This window comes from Melitaea cinxia, chromosome 6 (assembly GCF_905220565.1).
Source record: "Melitaea cinxia chromosome 6, ilMelCinx1.1, whole genome shotgun sequence".
In the NCBI taxonomy this organism is placed as follows: domain Eukaryota; kingdom Metazoa; phylum Arthropoda; class Insecta; order Lepidoptera; family Nymphalidae; genus Melitaea; species Melitaea cinxia.
Genome location: NC_059399.1, coordinates 14,957,295 through 14,973,560, shown reverse-complemented (window position 1 = coordinate 14,973,560; position 16,266 = coordinate 14,957,295). Strand labels below are relative to the sequence as shown.

Genomic DNA, 16,266 nt, shown 5'->3' with positions numbered 1-16,266 from the left:
AATCAAAAATAATCAAAAATATTAAATGTTAAACAAGCATTTTTTATTTTATTTTAACTGCTGCGAGTATAGCATTTTCGATCTACAAATATTTATATAAAATAACGCATAAACATACAGCAAGCGAATAAATATACAAACTGAAGATTGACACGTGAATTTTTTCCATTACTATTATTTCATGTAAAAATACTCTCGGCTTCCAGCGACCAATTGAATCGGAAGCTACGTTGATGTACGACACGATGACACGTGTGCGACGGAATAAAACTACAAAAGAGAGATTTCGACTTTTAAGCGATTAAAAATAAAGAATAGAATTGTATAAAGCTTTTATTTTCTATTTCATTGTTATACATTGATCTCAAAGAAATTTCGAAATGAAAAGTATTCGATGTGTGTTATTCTAGGTATCTATGTACTAAGTTTTATTGAATAAATTGTTTGCTTACTTTTTTATACAACTATATCGGCGAACAATCGTACGGCTCACCTGATGGTAAGCGATTATCGTAGCCTATAGACGCATACAATACCAGAAGCATCGCAAGCTGACCCAACCCCCAATCTTTACTAATAATATCCCCACACTTTACTCACCTCAGGAACACTAACAGTGCTTGAAAGCAGTATTATTTAGCCGTGATATTCTGTAATATTGAGGTACTTCTTAAGTCGGTTTGCTCCAGATTTGCAGCAAGTTATGTCCAGCTATTCCCTACGTCAGTTGAATACCTCACCTTACCTCAGTTCAATTTTTGGGTAAAATATTTGAACTTAAAAGCTTTAAAGAATTACATCGTAAATTAAACTTTTTTAATTAGCCTTTTGTAGTTGAGCCTATAATACTGTACCATTAAAATTCTTTAACGTATCTAAAAAGGTTTTGTTGAAGAAAAACATTATGTTAGATTTTCAATATTTTTTAATTAATAATTTTAATGTGTGCTTTGTAAAAGCCGACTGACAGAAATAGGTACATTTTTATACAAAAGAAACGTATAAATAATACATACATACAACCAGTCTTCCCACCCACGTGCCCTTTAGTGCCGTATGATTTTATTTATAATCATAATTTTATTTATTTCAGAAGCGTGTACGTAAATCCGACAAAATAAAACAAAACAGAAAATAAACTGTCATATTAGTACGAAATTACGTCGCTTACGATTCCGCGGTTCATAAATTATGAAGCTCTTTATTTACAAAAGAGATGTTAAATATCCTCGACATTTATAATAGCTTTTAATAATATCGAAATTATTAAATTCTTTCTCTTTCCTTTAATAAATGTTTCGTTATAAATTTATATTTGCAAGTATAATTGACCAGAAGCGATCATTTGTAATAAGAAAATCCGTTTTCCTCAAACCTACGAAGGTTTCTTCTAAATCCGTTACAGTAACTCTGGCTTACCCCTGTTTGAGGGTAGTACGAAAACGTGTTAAGGAACGAATTAATAAAGTAAATTTATGATAAAAGTTCAAAAACAAAAACAATAATTAAATATTCATTACGTGGACTTACCGCTTTTACTCCCCTTCGAGAAAAATCTTGGGATGCTAAAATTTTTACGTTTAGAGTTTACCCTTAAAAAGGTTATCGATATCGATACAAATATATATATATATATATATATATATATATATACTTCTATAATATTTAATAATAATAATAATACACTTTATTGTACACCAAAAAAAGAAATAATACATATCAAAGAAAGAAAGAAAAATATTGACAATATATTCCTTAGGTACAAAGGGCGGCCTTATCGCTAAAAAGCGATCTCTTCCAGGCAACCTTAGGGCAAAGGAAATGGTCTAGCGTCAGCATAGGTGTACAAGTTACAACAAATTTATTATAAATATTCAAATAATTAAACATATACATACATACATAAATACATACATACATACTGTTTAAATTATAATATATTATTAATTTAAATTAATATTTGAATATATAATTAAATTAATCGATTAAGTTAAACTTGTCGATATCGAGTAAGATAGTGTCGCATCACTATCAAAGCCATTAACGCTATTACGCTAATGATTCGCCAGCGCACCGCCCTCTAAATTACAAAACAAAGCTTTTTAATAAAGATATTTCTTTCTTGTATCGTCCGTTCCTTTGAAGTATTCGGGGCTTTGCATCGTGGTAAATTTTATTTTATTATTATTTGGATCTAATAAAGGAACCATATCTTCTTGTTTTATAAAGCTAAGCGGTGATACTTTTATTTAGATCAAAATAATGTTTTCAAAGTGAAAAGGCGTGTCTTACAATTTTTTATTATAATATTTAATGATGATTATGATTATAAATTTCATCTATACAAGTAAATAAAATTGGGGTGTCTGTTTATAATATTACAATAACCGCTTTTTACTAAATGCATATGGACGTATACACGGTACATTTACCAAAACAACATTTTTTACAATTTTTGTCTTTCTGTCTGTCTTTTGTTCCGGCTAATCTCTGAAACGGCTAGACCGATTTTGATGGGATTTTTACTGGCAGAGCTGATGTAGTAAGGAGTTACTTAAGCTACTTTTATTTTAGAAATTTATTTATTTTATATCTCTGCGGACTGGACAATAACTTTTTTCTTAAATTACATGCAGATGAAGTCGCGGGACAGCTAGTCTTAAGTAAATTTAATTATCGAATTAACAGCAAGTTTATTTTGTTTGCAAAAAATTATTAGAAGAAAATTGTTTTCATGTTTTAGTAAAAAAAGTTATATCTAATGATAAAACTTTATGTTTTATGTCCTCTGCGCTTTGTAGTCATTACTAAAAGAAACAAACAAATGTTTCGATTTTCAAACAAACATTTAATAAAAGTATTGCAGTATAAATGTTCCCAATGGAACGTAATACGAACACTAACGGATTATTGCATTTTTTTACTCTCTAAGGCGTAGCTAATAATGCCACATGTTTGGTTAGTCTAGGACATTCCCAACTTCCCTATGTACTTTAATAGTAAATAAAATGTTAAACTGTTAACTGTTTGACAAAACAGATTATTTTTTTATACATAAACACACGGTTGTCTGTTCTTTTTTTATGTTTATCTGTTCCTAAGGTATCTTAATGCCTATGTTTCAGGCAACAGTTGAAATCAATCACTTACATACATACATTTATGATTTTTTTTTTATATTTCATATATTATGTAAATCACACCCAGATAAGGCGGAAAAGGAGAATTTTCTATTTATGTCTCTTATTACAGAGCATTTCATTTACAGTGTCAACACTGTTTTTACACAACGGATTTTAAATATTCGAGAGATAATTTAAAATAATTGTGATTGCGAAAATAACCGACTTTGATAACATCGACCAGTAATAAAACGTAGGTAGACGAAAAAATAGTCAATTAAATACGCATTATTAGGAATAACGGAAAGTACTCGTTAGATCTCCTTCACATTGAAATGGGAACAACAACGATAAGCGCCACCTTAGATTAAAAAAAAATATATATGGCGTCACACTTTAATAAATATGGCGTCACATTGTTAACTCCCTCCTATTTTGAAGTTACACAAATAAGTATTTGTTGAAACTGTCAAGTCTCATGAATGCTACATCGTCTTCACATGCTTACTTACATATCATTAATATAATGATAAAGTTTTATGTAAATATACAAGAAGTTGGTTTATATAATGATATTGTTAATAAAACTATTCAACTATGTATTAAAATATTAAAAGATTTCTCGTTTAGTTAATTTTGGTCTAATTGTGAAATAATTATAAAAATACATAATAATTTTAATAACTTGGTAGAAACATTATCCAAAGTTCAATTTAAAAAAAAAATCTGCAATAAATGTATAATTATAATAATAAATTAGATAGCATTTAAACTTAGTTTGCAAAGAAGAAGCTAAATAATAATAAATAATTTTATCGAAAGCACAAAAAACAGATAAATGTCCTGAAAAATAGCAACATTAGTTAAGGCAACACTACACCGAGCGTTAGGTAATTGATTTTGTTTATTTTTACAGGTGGCAAGGATAACGTGTATTATAAATGTCCCGTATAACTTAACACATTTATTATAGTTTTTCTTATATTTTTCTCTTGACGTAGTAAAACCAGGAGCGTATAAAATATTACTAACAAAAACTACAACTTTTATAATTTAAAGCCCTGATATAAAACTACATAACTGTGTTGGACGAATTCATCCGTAAAAGACGTTTGAATACAACGATTTCGTTACGATTTTATCACATTTGTTTATAGAGTAATAACTTTGTATGTCAAGTTAGACTATAACATAAAGATCGCATCTTATTGTGTAGTTAATGATTTCATTTTACAGGAAGAAATATACAGAATAATTGATTTTACTTATTTCATCATCATCATCATCACTTCAGCCTATCGCAGTCCACTGCTGGACATAGGCCTCCCCAAGTTCGCGCCAGACATCCCGGTCTGGCACAATCCTCATCCAGCCTACACCTTACTTATTTTGCTCAAAATATTTTCTAAATGTACTTCTAATGTAGACATCTAAAAAATTTTTTCCTAAGAAATTACATGAAAAGCAATTCAAATAGAACACATTTGTTTTAAGTGTCATCAGCCATTAACAATGCACGTAAACGCTCCCACCTGACACACAATCCGACCACGATTTTTGACTAACATCGGATGCCTCCCTCGAGAATTAATTTCCGACGTGGACGGTAATGAACCGTTTCAGGTCATTTGCGACGATATTCCAATGCCGTTTAGCAAAATGAGCAGCAGCAAATTCGAACGCATCAGTGCGCCATTTCTACTCAAAATCGACTGTCAATGCGTAACTTTCATGCTATCGATTCTTGAAATTATAGTTTTTTTTTTTGCCGACCAGTAATTTTTTTTTTTGTTAAAGTTAAAACTCCGTATTTAAGAGCTACCAAAAAGTTCTTATATAAAAACATTGAATACTTTGAGCTTTTTTGAATATGTATTATTGCTCCGAATGAAAATGCTTCATATGCGTTTTACTTTCATAAGCATTACGTTATACGCTGCCAGGATTTTAATAAAGCCGTTTTTCGATAAAAAAAATGTTATATTTTCATCTTCATCAGCATAAAAACAATCTGCTTTTCAACCGCGCGCGGAAGTTTTTTTTATATTTTATTTTAATACTTGTTTATGATTTCTTTTTTCATATATTGTGAAAAACGTTTACGAGAAGAATTTAAGGAATGAATTATGTAATCAGCTTATATTACGTATTTTATTAACATTGAGAAAATAATAAATTTAAATAAGAAAGAAGATAATTGTTTGTTTCCCAAATGAATAAAATAAAAAATTAACATTGAAATAATAATGTATGTACGTAATAAAAAATACTGTTATTTTGAGACACAGTGTTTTTACGCGACTGCAGAAGGTAAGGAGGGTAATGTTTTTTTATATGTTTTCCACTACAGCCTAAAAGTTCATCAGATTTATCTTGATGGCCCGAGCGACAGTGCCTTGATTAAAATAAACAAAAATTCAAAATGGTGGATTTTGGACGCCATAATTCGATAATTCAAACGAAAAAAGTACTTAAGATTATTGAGTGGGGTATCACATCGAAGGTCTTAATTAGCTTACATATATATATATGAAAGTATATATCTGAAGTATATATATATATATGTATATATATATATATATATATATATATATATATATAATCAAATTATCAAAATTACTTTTGATTTAGAAAAATTCATCCATAATTTCTTATCTTATGCTGTAACTGTATAAAAAATAAAAAATAAATAGTAATCTAAAACAATGCAAAAAATCGCTATAATAATAATAATAATAAATATTATAATTATAATAGAATTATCAACTAACTCTAATATGATTCGAACCCAAACATAACAAAACCCACCCACGATTAACATGTGAGAGTGATCTCCAGCGTCTACGGAAGCTTAACTCAATAAGCATCTGAACTCTCCGCACTTATTTGCTTAGAAAAGAAACTTAGGTTCAGGAAAAATGTTGATTTATTAATGATAAACTAAAAATTCTGTAATAAAAAATTATATAAAAAAATCTGAGTGCGACAAATAACCACTAAAAAGGAAAATACAAGATTGACAATTTAGTGTGATGTGCGCCGTGTATTATATCCCACTCGATACTGTCATAAACTACTGACTTTTTAATGTGTTAGTAATATAATTATATAGTTTTTTAATGCTTACGAGAATTTTAGTCTTTATAATGGAACAACTTTTTCGGATTTAATCGCGGTTTATTAAGTTTTTTAAATGCTCAACGTTTCGGATATGACCGTGATTATGGTTGCTGTAAAGTATGTAGAAAAGGTAGTTTTACTATATAATATATGTTTCCACTACAGCCTTGACTAGCCCGTTGGCGCAGTTTGTAGTGACCCTGCTTTCTGCTCCGAGGGTTGTGGGTTCGATTCCCACCCCGAGTCTGGGTGTAATATAAATATTTATTTATATATTTATATATGTATTATTTATAAGTATGTTTATCGAAAAAAAAAAAAAATATGTAGCTATATACCAGTCGGCTGTTACCTATAACACAAGCATTAAGTTGCTTACTTTAGGAACATGACGACCGTGTGTGTATTGTGTAGATATTTATTTATTATTTATTATTATTATTATAATAATATAATTATATAATTCAATTTGTCGTTGGTGGCGATATACTAATAACCCAAATAAATTAAATTGATAGTAGATTACATACGTGTTTGTAATGCTCGATTGATAGTACTTATCAATCGAGCATCAATCATCAACCTGTGTTTTGTCGAACATTTTTGTCCCCGCGAGCAATAAAGTGTATAATTAAAATCAGTATACTTACCGAACCATATTAGCAATAATTAATCAATTATGTAATACTACTTACTTTCATCGCTACATAAATTGCTCTTCTAGCGATAGATTGCCACTGTAAACTTTTTCTGTATTTCTGTATATTATAGTTATTGCTTAATCCATTGATTCAGCCTGTAACATCCCACTGCTGGCCAATGCTAATCCCCTTCTTCATGTAGGAAAAGTTTCAAAGCTTAATCCATACGGTGCTCCAATGCGCGTTGACGGATATATTCAATATTTTAAATATTTACCGCTCGCTATCAGATGTCTGTGATAGCGATCACGACCAGAGATACACCCAGACCGGAAACAAATATTCGAATCCGCAAACCGCCGGTATTTAGGCGTCTACACGGCACATACACCACTACATCAAAGTGGTATAAAATACGCTTCATTCGCTTCAGCCTATAATATCCCACTACTGGGCATAGGCCTCTTTCCCCACGTAGGAGAAGGGTCAGAGCTCAATCCACCACGCTGCTCCAATGCGGGCTGGCGGATATATTCCCTACTATGAATAACGATCGCTATCAGGTGTACATGATAACAACCGGGACCGGCGCCTTAACGTGCTCTCCGAGGCACGGTGGGGAGACCCACAAGAACTGCACAAACAGACTACGGCAAACACCTGTATGGCCAAAACAAATGTTTGTCATGTGTGGGGATCGAATCCGCAACCGCCAGCGCAACAGGTACATTCCATGGCTTTAACCGTTGCACCAACGCGGCGTCGGTATAAAATAAAATCAAATAAATAAAATAATCCTATTATATAAAAATCATTCAAAATATTCTAAACCTCATTAATGGACTCGTGCTATCACTCAAACTCACAGTAATGCAATATTTGCTGCATACAAAATTCAGAACGAACTGTTCGAAAATTTCGAGCTCCGAGCGAAGCTATTACCGCGTTTAATTGTAACGCTTTAATTAAATCGGAAAATTGACGTATATTTTTACACCGGAACACATTCTCCGTGTGTAACGACCGTTTATTCGTTTTAAACTAAACCCAAATTTAACTTGGCACTTCATTAAATTGATTTATACTTGTTATGAAATAAATGTAGCGTATATATTAAATACTGCTATTCCATGTATTTATTTATTTATTTTATTTATTTATACTTTATTGTACACCACAACTACATTTTAAACGATAAACACATTTTAAAAAAATATTTACAGACTGTGAAATACAATGGGCGGACTTATGGCTATTTAGCCATTTCTTCCAGACAACCCAGTGTATTATTCTTTTTTGGTGAGAAAGATGTAAATGTGGTAAAGATAAGTAAATAGTACTCTTTATTAGACACACAAAAAAAATTAAAGCGCGGAATAAAAATGCCTAGAAGAAAAATGTTCAAGAGGCAACCTTATTTCTAAAGCAGCAAATCCCTTCAAGGAAACCTTAAAAGATATTGTTCTTATCAATACCACAGCGAAAACATTAATTTAATCGTGGAATTTTATAAGAAATTTTAGCTATAAGAAACACGCAAGTAAGTAATCAATGTAAGCGTAACGTCAAAGACTACCCGTACGTAAAAAATAAACACAAAATTGACTTACGACGGTTGAATAAGAATCACTACATTTGTCACGGCATAAGAATTGGAATTAGACAAATTCGTCTCTTAAATTAAGGCCGTTGCGGGTAGAGAATTCGATTTAGGTTAAATCTCCCGGTCGGGGAAATGGTAGGTTTTTCTTTGGGTACCGCGAACTTCTCTAGAACGTGATTGGACGAAATTGAAAGTGTATTTATTTCTAATTTGATTTTAAATTGGATACAAATGGACGTCGATTTTATGCTTAATCTGGAAAGCGGTTTATGTGGGTTTGCGGGAGTGATCGATTGGAAAATTTTGAATAAAGATGTCATCTCGCCACAAGTGCGGGAAAAATAAACTAATTATTCAATCCATCAATAAACATTCTTAGTAATACTTACTTAAATTTTAAACTGTATAAAAATTAGCTATATAAAAATTAAAAATAACAGAGACACGACAGTAGAGTCAAGAAGTCAGAAGGATTTTTACAAAATATAGATAATAAAATTATTTTAATAACTTATACCAGTATATGGTATAACGTGGTACACGTAAATTATAAAACCGAGTAAACTTTAGTATTTGCTCATCCACATCGTCATCACTTGAACCTATCGTAGTCCACTGCTGGACAAAAGCCGCCACAAGCTCGCGCCAAAAATGGCGTAAACTCATGTGTTTTGCCCATAGTCATCACTCTGGGGAGGCGGTTTGGTGACTGCAGGGCTGCCTTTGTCATATCGAAGACGCTGCTGCCCGTCTTCGGCCTGTATATTTCAAAGCTAGCAATTGGATAGTTATCCCGCCATCGGTCGGCTGTTTAAGTTGCATGGTGGTAGTGAAACTTTTTTTTTTTTTACGTGGGGAAAATCCATCATGGATACCCTCCAGCGTGGGGGCGCCAGAGGGTTATGTCAGACTCCTACTGACTAAAAACCACCACGTGTTAGCAGTCATCCGCCTGGGTGGGGCGAGAGGGGTCGCGCTAGCATTCGCCACCTCGCCTCAGCGGTAGGCCCGGACAAAGCTTCCGGGCCCCGGCATGATGGTGGGGTGGCCTCGCTCACAACAAGGCCACCCCTCAGACGTATGGGGTCGTGTCGTCCGGCCGGCCGAAGTCCCCCGACTATCGGCCGCCGACCCCGTGGTAGTGAAACTGTGCTATCCCTTAGTCGCCTCTTACGACACCGACGGAAAGAGAGTGGGTGGCTATATTCTTTACCGCCGTAACCACATCAAATATATATAGCAATATTTGTAACTTTTATAAAATACTACTACATCCTATCTTTCCTTTATTATTAAATATAGGCTCAGGGTAATACGAAGTATTTACCAAAGCATTCTTGTATTAACCTGTTATTACTTTTAAGAACTTTAATTTTTGATGATATAATAATGGTTTATTAATACACAAGATCGTAAAAAATCACGAAAACGAATCCGAATTGGTTGTAAATGTGTAAAATATCGTCATGTACCTGCCCTTATCCCACTTATGTAGTAAAAATGAATACCTAAATTGAATCTTATAATACTTGGTCAGTGTAGACATTTTGTAATAGAACTGTTATTTACTTACTTCAAATTTTAAAACGTACAAAACTCACGTAAAGAAAAATTTTACGTGAATGTTTTTTTAAAATGATAAAAAATAATCTCGCAATAAAAAAAACGATCGTTATGTTTTGTAACCAATGATGAAGGGGACAGAGCGACAGGACAACAATTATCATGTAATAGATAAACGCTAAGTATCCTTGAATCTTACACACAACCAAACATACTACTTATATTAAAAAAAAAAAAAAAAAAAAAAAAAAAACCTTGACAAATATATATGACGTTGGTAATGGGTGCAGTTTTAAAAGTCGTCCTCCGGCGCATTAAATTAAATCCAAATTATTATTTTGTAGTATGTATACTATATTATACGTACTACATAAGTACATTCGCATCGTTGTTATACAAAAGTAGCAGAACTTATTCAGTACTTAATTGCCTATAGTTATTGTACAGCTACCACTGAATCTGTATGTAAGTTACTCTCTACATAGGTTCTATATGTAAAAAGCCGATAAGAAATTTAATATTTAGTTACAAAAAAAGGATATAAAGTTATAAACAATAACTTTCTGTGAATTTTGCGTCAACGCGTAGTATCAATATCACTTCTATATTTATTTCCATTCAACTTTTTTTTTATTAAGTTAAAATTACAACTCATTATTTCTTTAATTGTACGATTACTTCGAACGTAAATAAGTTTATGTAAAATACAGCAAACAAATTAACTTCAATTCCGTTCACTAAGGGAACTTAATACACTCGACGGAGCAAAAGTCACGGCACCGTTGTACAAATATTTAGTTTTAATTAACCCGACACCCTTTTGTTTTAGTTTAAAAATTTAAATCTAAATTATCGAACTTAATAAATTATTCCATTAGTAAATTGTTTGCAAAGTAAGCGGTTAGCGTTAATAATAATGGCGTTATAATATTTATTGGCGTTATAAATTTTAATAACTTTTCCATGAAGAAAATTGGTAAGAATATTTTATTTGTTTTTAAAATACGGTGGATTTTTTGCTGAAAGTAATAATTAAGGTGCTAGTTTTTATTGTAACAAATAAATTTTCCGTAATGTTTTTACGTTAAATTGGTTTGAGATGAACTGTGTATCCTATAATGAATAAAATATTAGTCTCACGCTAATTCTCACCATTTATTGTAAACTAAAAATAAATAATCATAACTCGGGTCTTACGTGAAAATATTGATTAACGTTTTTATCAAATTCAAAATCAGAAATTCACTCTATTAAAGTAAAACGTTTTATAGACACTTAGATATAAATATGAAATGTACTAGCTATTACCGAATTCGCAATGCAGATTCTGCTGAAAAAAGAAAATTACAAATTCAACACTTCCTTTGAAAATATTGTGGTTGCACCGAAAAGAAAAAAAATTGACTTCAATTACATCGACAATCAATAAGACGTAAGTAAAACAGTCACTTGAATACAAATCATTAGGGATAACTCAAAAAGTACCTACTCGCCGGCTTTCGACTATATTTAAATGGGACCTCATGACAAGAACCGACTTTTGATTTTAAAAAATCATCACAAATGGTATAGCCAGTAAGAAGTTATGAGATAATACACATAAAAAACATACTCGATTTGAGAATCTCCTTATTTTTTGTGCTCGGTTAAGAATGTTGTTCAAACGACATCTAGTGGCTAGTGGCGCTTCTAATGATATGAAGTTACCGATTATCAGCCAATGAGAGGGCGACGGGCGGAGGGACCTCGCCTAACTTCATACGATTTTTTTCCTTTGTTCAAAAATTTAAAATTGTACCGTTCATCATTTATTCATTTCATTATTCGTTGTTTTTTGGTCAGAAAATACACGAATTTCTTATCATACGAGTCGTCTTTTATTTCAAGGCAAAAGTAAACGTTAATAGTTTTAATACCGATTGATCTTGAAAACGCATATAATACAAGCAATCTGAATTACGAACAAATGTATATTAAAATGAGCGCCATTTTACATGATTACCTGTATTGTACTTGAAGCTATGAAAGCCAATATAAATATAAAATACATATATATACAATATACTATACAAAGTTCAGCGGCGCAATTATCTAATTTTCTTAATTATTAAATTCTTTGATTATTTATATCTTAGTCGTACCAAGACTTAATAAAAAGAATTTTATTCCATATACTGTAGTAATATCAAACAATATCTACGATGTAAAAACACTAATAAGAGATTCAGCCATGAAACTCCGTGTATATTGGACGTGATTTGATAGAAGAAGAAAAAAATGAGCTCAGATTCCCGTCAGTTGAACCTTTGAAGCATCTAATTCAACAGATTCCGATGCAGTGACAAATGTTACTTTTTCCTTCCCTAAAACAGATGAGGGTCGGGCCATGACAAATGACTTAAGTATGACTTTTTAGAAACAAGGGAATTTAAAAGGAAAAGTTTTTATTATTATAAAATTCTCGATGGTAGAACGAAAAACTGAGGTAGGGCACAGCAGGAATTTCCTGCTCAAAATATGGAGTAGCCCGACTAGGGTAGTACCTCGACCTTACAGAAGATCATAGCAAAATAATAATGTTTTCAAGCAGTATTATATTCCTGTTGGTAAGTAAGGTGACCAGAGCTCCTGGAGGGATTGGGGATTGGGTCGGCAACGCGCTTGCGATGCTTCTGGTGTTGCAGGCGTCTATAAGCTACGGTAATCGCTTACCATCAGGTGAGCCGTACGCCTGTTTGCCGACATAGTGACATAAAAAAAAACACCTGTTACAGATATTGAAGCCTTGCACATTGCACTTTAGTATGTATAGACGCTAGTAACAAGAACTAAGTTAATCTTATTTTGTGTTTATCACATTTAAAATACAAACCTCAGAATATTTATTTTAAAGATTATTTGCACTACATAGATATTAATACTTCGTGGTTTACATACTAACACAACAAAAAAAGTACTATATCTCAAAACATTTATTTACGACAAAACAGCATTTGTAATAACAAATATTTATTTCTTTGTCACGCAAAATGTGAAAAAAAACGCTATTTCAGAGGCCAACTGTTAGATCGTGCAAAAACTGGTCTAAGCGTAAATTCAAATTGAATGACAATAAGATTGACGGGCAGCGAGATAGCGAACGAGTTTCATTCCGAGAGGTTTCATGTCGAGCTTAAGATCGTATTACGTTTTTCAAACGAATGGACGATACACGCCGGGTAAAACTTTTTTGTTAATAGCTAGTGGAACTTATAGCTAGGAAGAATGTTTTTCCGAAACAACACGTGCAATATTTTGCTGACTTCTTACATAAAATTATATATCAACTAGCGGCCCGCCCCGGCTTCGCACAGTTGCAAAAACTCTCAGTGTTCCTCTACTCATATATTATGCATGTATTATAAATTTAAACCTTTCTGTAGAATAACTCTATTTAGTAAAGAAAACCGCATCAAAATTCGTTGCGTAATTTTAAAGATCTAAGCATACAGACAGCGGGCAGCGACTTTGTTTTATACTATGTATGATAATATTAATTTATAAAAGTTATGTTTGTAAAGTCAGAATATATCATGTCGTGTTAGTGTGTTTGTTACATACAACCCTTCCTATTAATAACTAGCTGTTGCTCGCAACTTCACTGCGTAGAAATTGATTATATATAGTACGAGGTGTTAAGATAGTTCCTAATTATTATATTACAGTAATTTAGAACTTTCTTGTATTCCACATTCACGGTTCGATTTTCGTGTGCTAGAACTACCAGACAGCTTGAAGAGCTCAATTTCGCTCAGACTTCATAAAGCAGCTGTAAGAAAAACAGTCTCCCCTTAGATGTACTTCAGCCATGTTTAGGCAATTCTCGTGATACGATTACTAACTAAACCCCTGTTTAACCATCCAGAATTTAAGCAAAAGCTGGAATACTTATTAATTTATACCAAAGTGGATCTAGTATGTATAAAGTTAAGTATATATAACATCAAACATAGGAGGTAACACATTTAACATAAAGGGTATTTATTGCATCAAAACCAATCCAATAATAAAGGTTTATGCGACTTTAGATATAAAATGCGACTTCATACATAATGTCAAGCCTTGTTTTACCACATTAGAGATTGAACTTCAAAAATACGGATATAAATGTTAATGTATTTTTGATCAAAGCCTTTAGATAAAGTTTCATACTTTTATAAATAATAATAATAATAATAAATAATAAATAAATAACACCTTTATACACCCTCTTAGCGGTAGAATCTCCACAAAGTCTGAAACACATTTTTACTGTTTTGAGTCCGTAGATTGAAAAAAAAACATAGTTTCATGTCTCTAATATTAAAACAAACGAACGAAGTTCTATAAAATCTTCAATACCTAATTCACGTCTTTTAAAGATAGGATTCTGGAAAACTGATACATTGATTTATTTATTTTTTAAATAAGAAATCCTTAGAGAAAAATTTTTATACTTCTTACACCAAAAGCGACGAATTTCTTTACAAATTTTCATCTCTTATTAGCAGTGAACCCATGTAAAGGAAGAATTTCCACAAACGCACGAAACATATATTTAATCAGTAGGCCAAAAATCATCATGCAAATACGCACTTGAAAAAACACGTTTATGTTGAAACCAAAACAAAGACACTTCTTCTTCTTTTTCTTCTTGTGTAGCGTCTTAGTAGATGTATAGATAATATTTATTTATTTAAGATCCTTACAGTCCACTAGTTACTGTTACTAAGAAACCTTACAACACTAGTATGTTAGTTGAAAGTTTTATAAATTAACATAAATCTGACTAGCCCGTTGGCGCAGTTTGTAGTGACCCTGCTTTCTGCTCCGAGGGTTGTGGATTCGATTCCCACTCCGAGTCTGGGTGTAATATAAATATTTATTTATATATGTATTATTTATAAGTATGTTTATCGAAACAAAAATATATAGCTATATAACAGTCGGCTGTTACCTATAACACAAGCATTAAGTTGCTTACTTTAAGAACAGATAACCGTGTGTGTATTGTGTACATATCTATAAATAATTATTTACAGACTATTGCAGTATAGAACAGCGTTTTTGACTTTTAAATATGAGTTGACAGACCTAATTATGATCAAGATTTAGACTTTCATTTAATTAAAATAGTAAGTGAATTGCTATTTTCTTATGAACTTTGTATTAAGGGAATGTCTGAGCAAAATTTCACGCTCGCATTTTCACCGTTTTAGGTTATATATCGTCTGTGTATCAGGGAATGTTAGAACTTTATAATGACTAGAATTCCCTGTTGGGTTCATCTGTAGCATTTATGCGTATCGTTCTAACATTATGAGCTGTATTTTACAGTCTACGTCAACAAAATATTCTATTCTTGATTCCTAGATATCGTCATCATCATCATCATCATCATCATCATTTCAGCCTATCACAGTCCACTGTTGGACATTGGCCTCTACAAGTTCACGCCAAAAATGGTGTAAACTCATGTGTGTTGCCCATAGTCACCACGCTAGGCAGGCGGGTTGGAGACCGCAGGGCTGGCTTTGTCGCACAGAAGACACTGCTGCCCGTCTACGACCTGTGTATTTCATTGTTAGTAGTTAGATCCAAGGTGGTAGTGGAACTGTGCTATCCCTTACTCGTCTCTTACGACACCCACGGGAAGAGAGGAGGTAGCTATATTCTTCATTGCCGTAACCACGCAGCAAATTTTGATTGATTCCTAGATATATATACGTATAATTAAAATATTAAAAAAACGGCCAAGTGCGAGTCGGACTCGCATATTGAGGGTTCCCTACAAAAAAAAATTATTAAAAATATTATGGTGTAACTAAAAATTTATGCTTTTCGCAATTTTTCCTTTATCTGTGCAATAAGACGTTTCTGCGTACCAAATTCCTATAATGGTCATATAAGGGTTACGTTTTTTTCCTTTTGAGGTACAGAACCTTAAAAAACAAAATATTATATTTATTGGGACAATGAAAGCAGCTAAAACAATCTTCATTCTGACATCACGCAAAATCTGCTATGTCTGGTATAATATTGGTAGAGTCTAGTAATGTTTTTTTTAAATTAATACTATGAAATAATGTTACTTTTTAACCGACATCAAAAAACAGAGGAGGTTATCAATTCGATTGTATTTTTTATGTGTGCAACCTCCTAACTTTTCAATGCGTGGACCGATTTCTATGGTTATTTT

At 32.1% G+C, this 16,266-nt stretch overlaps 1 protein-coding gene across 1 annotated transcript in view; it reads left to right on the top strand.

Annotated features, from left to right (window-relative positions):
- LOC123654771 overlaps nucleotides 1–16,266 on the top strand; it is a 213,070-nt gene that overhangs the window by 173,115 nt on the left and 23,689 nt on the right. The gene's annotated exons all lie outside the window — the stretch shown is intronic.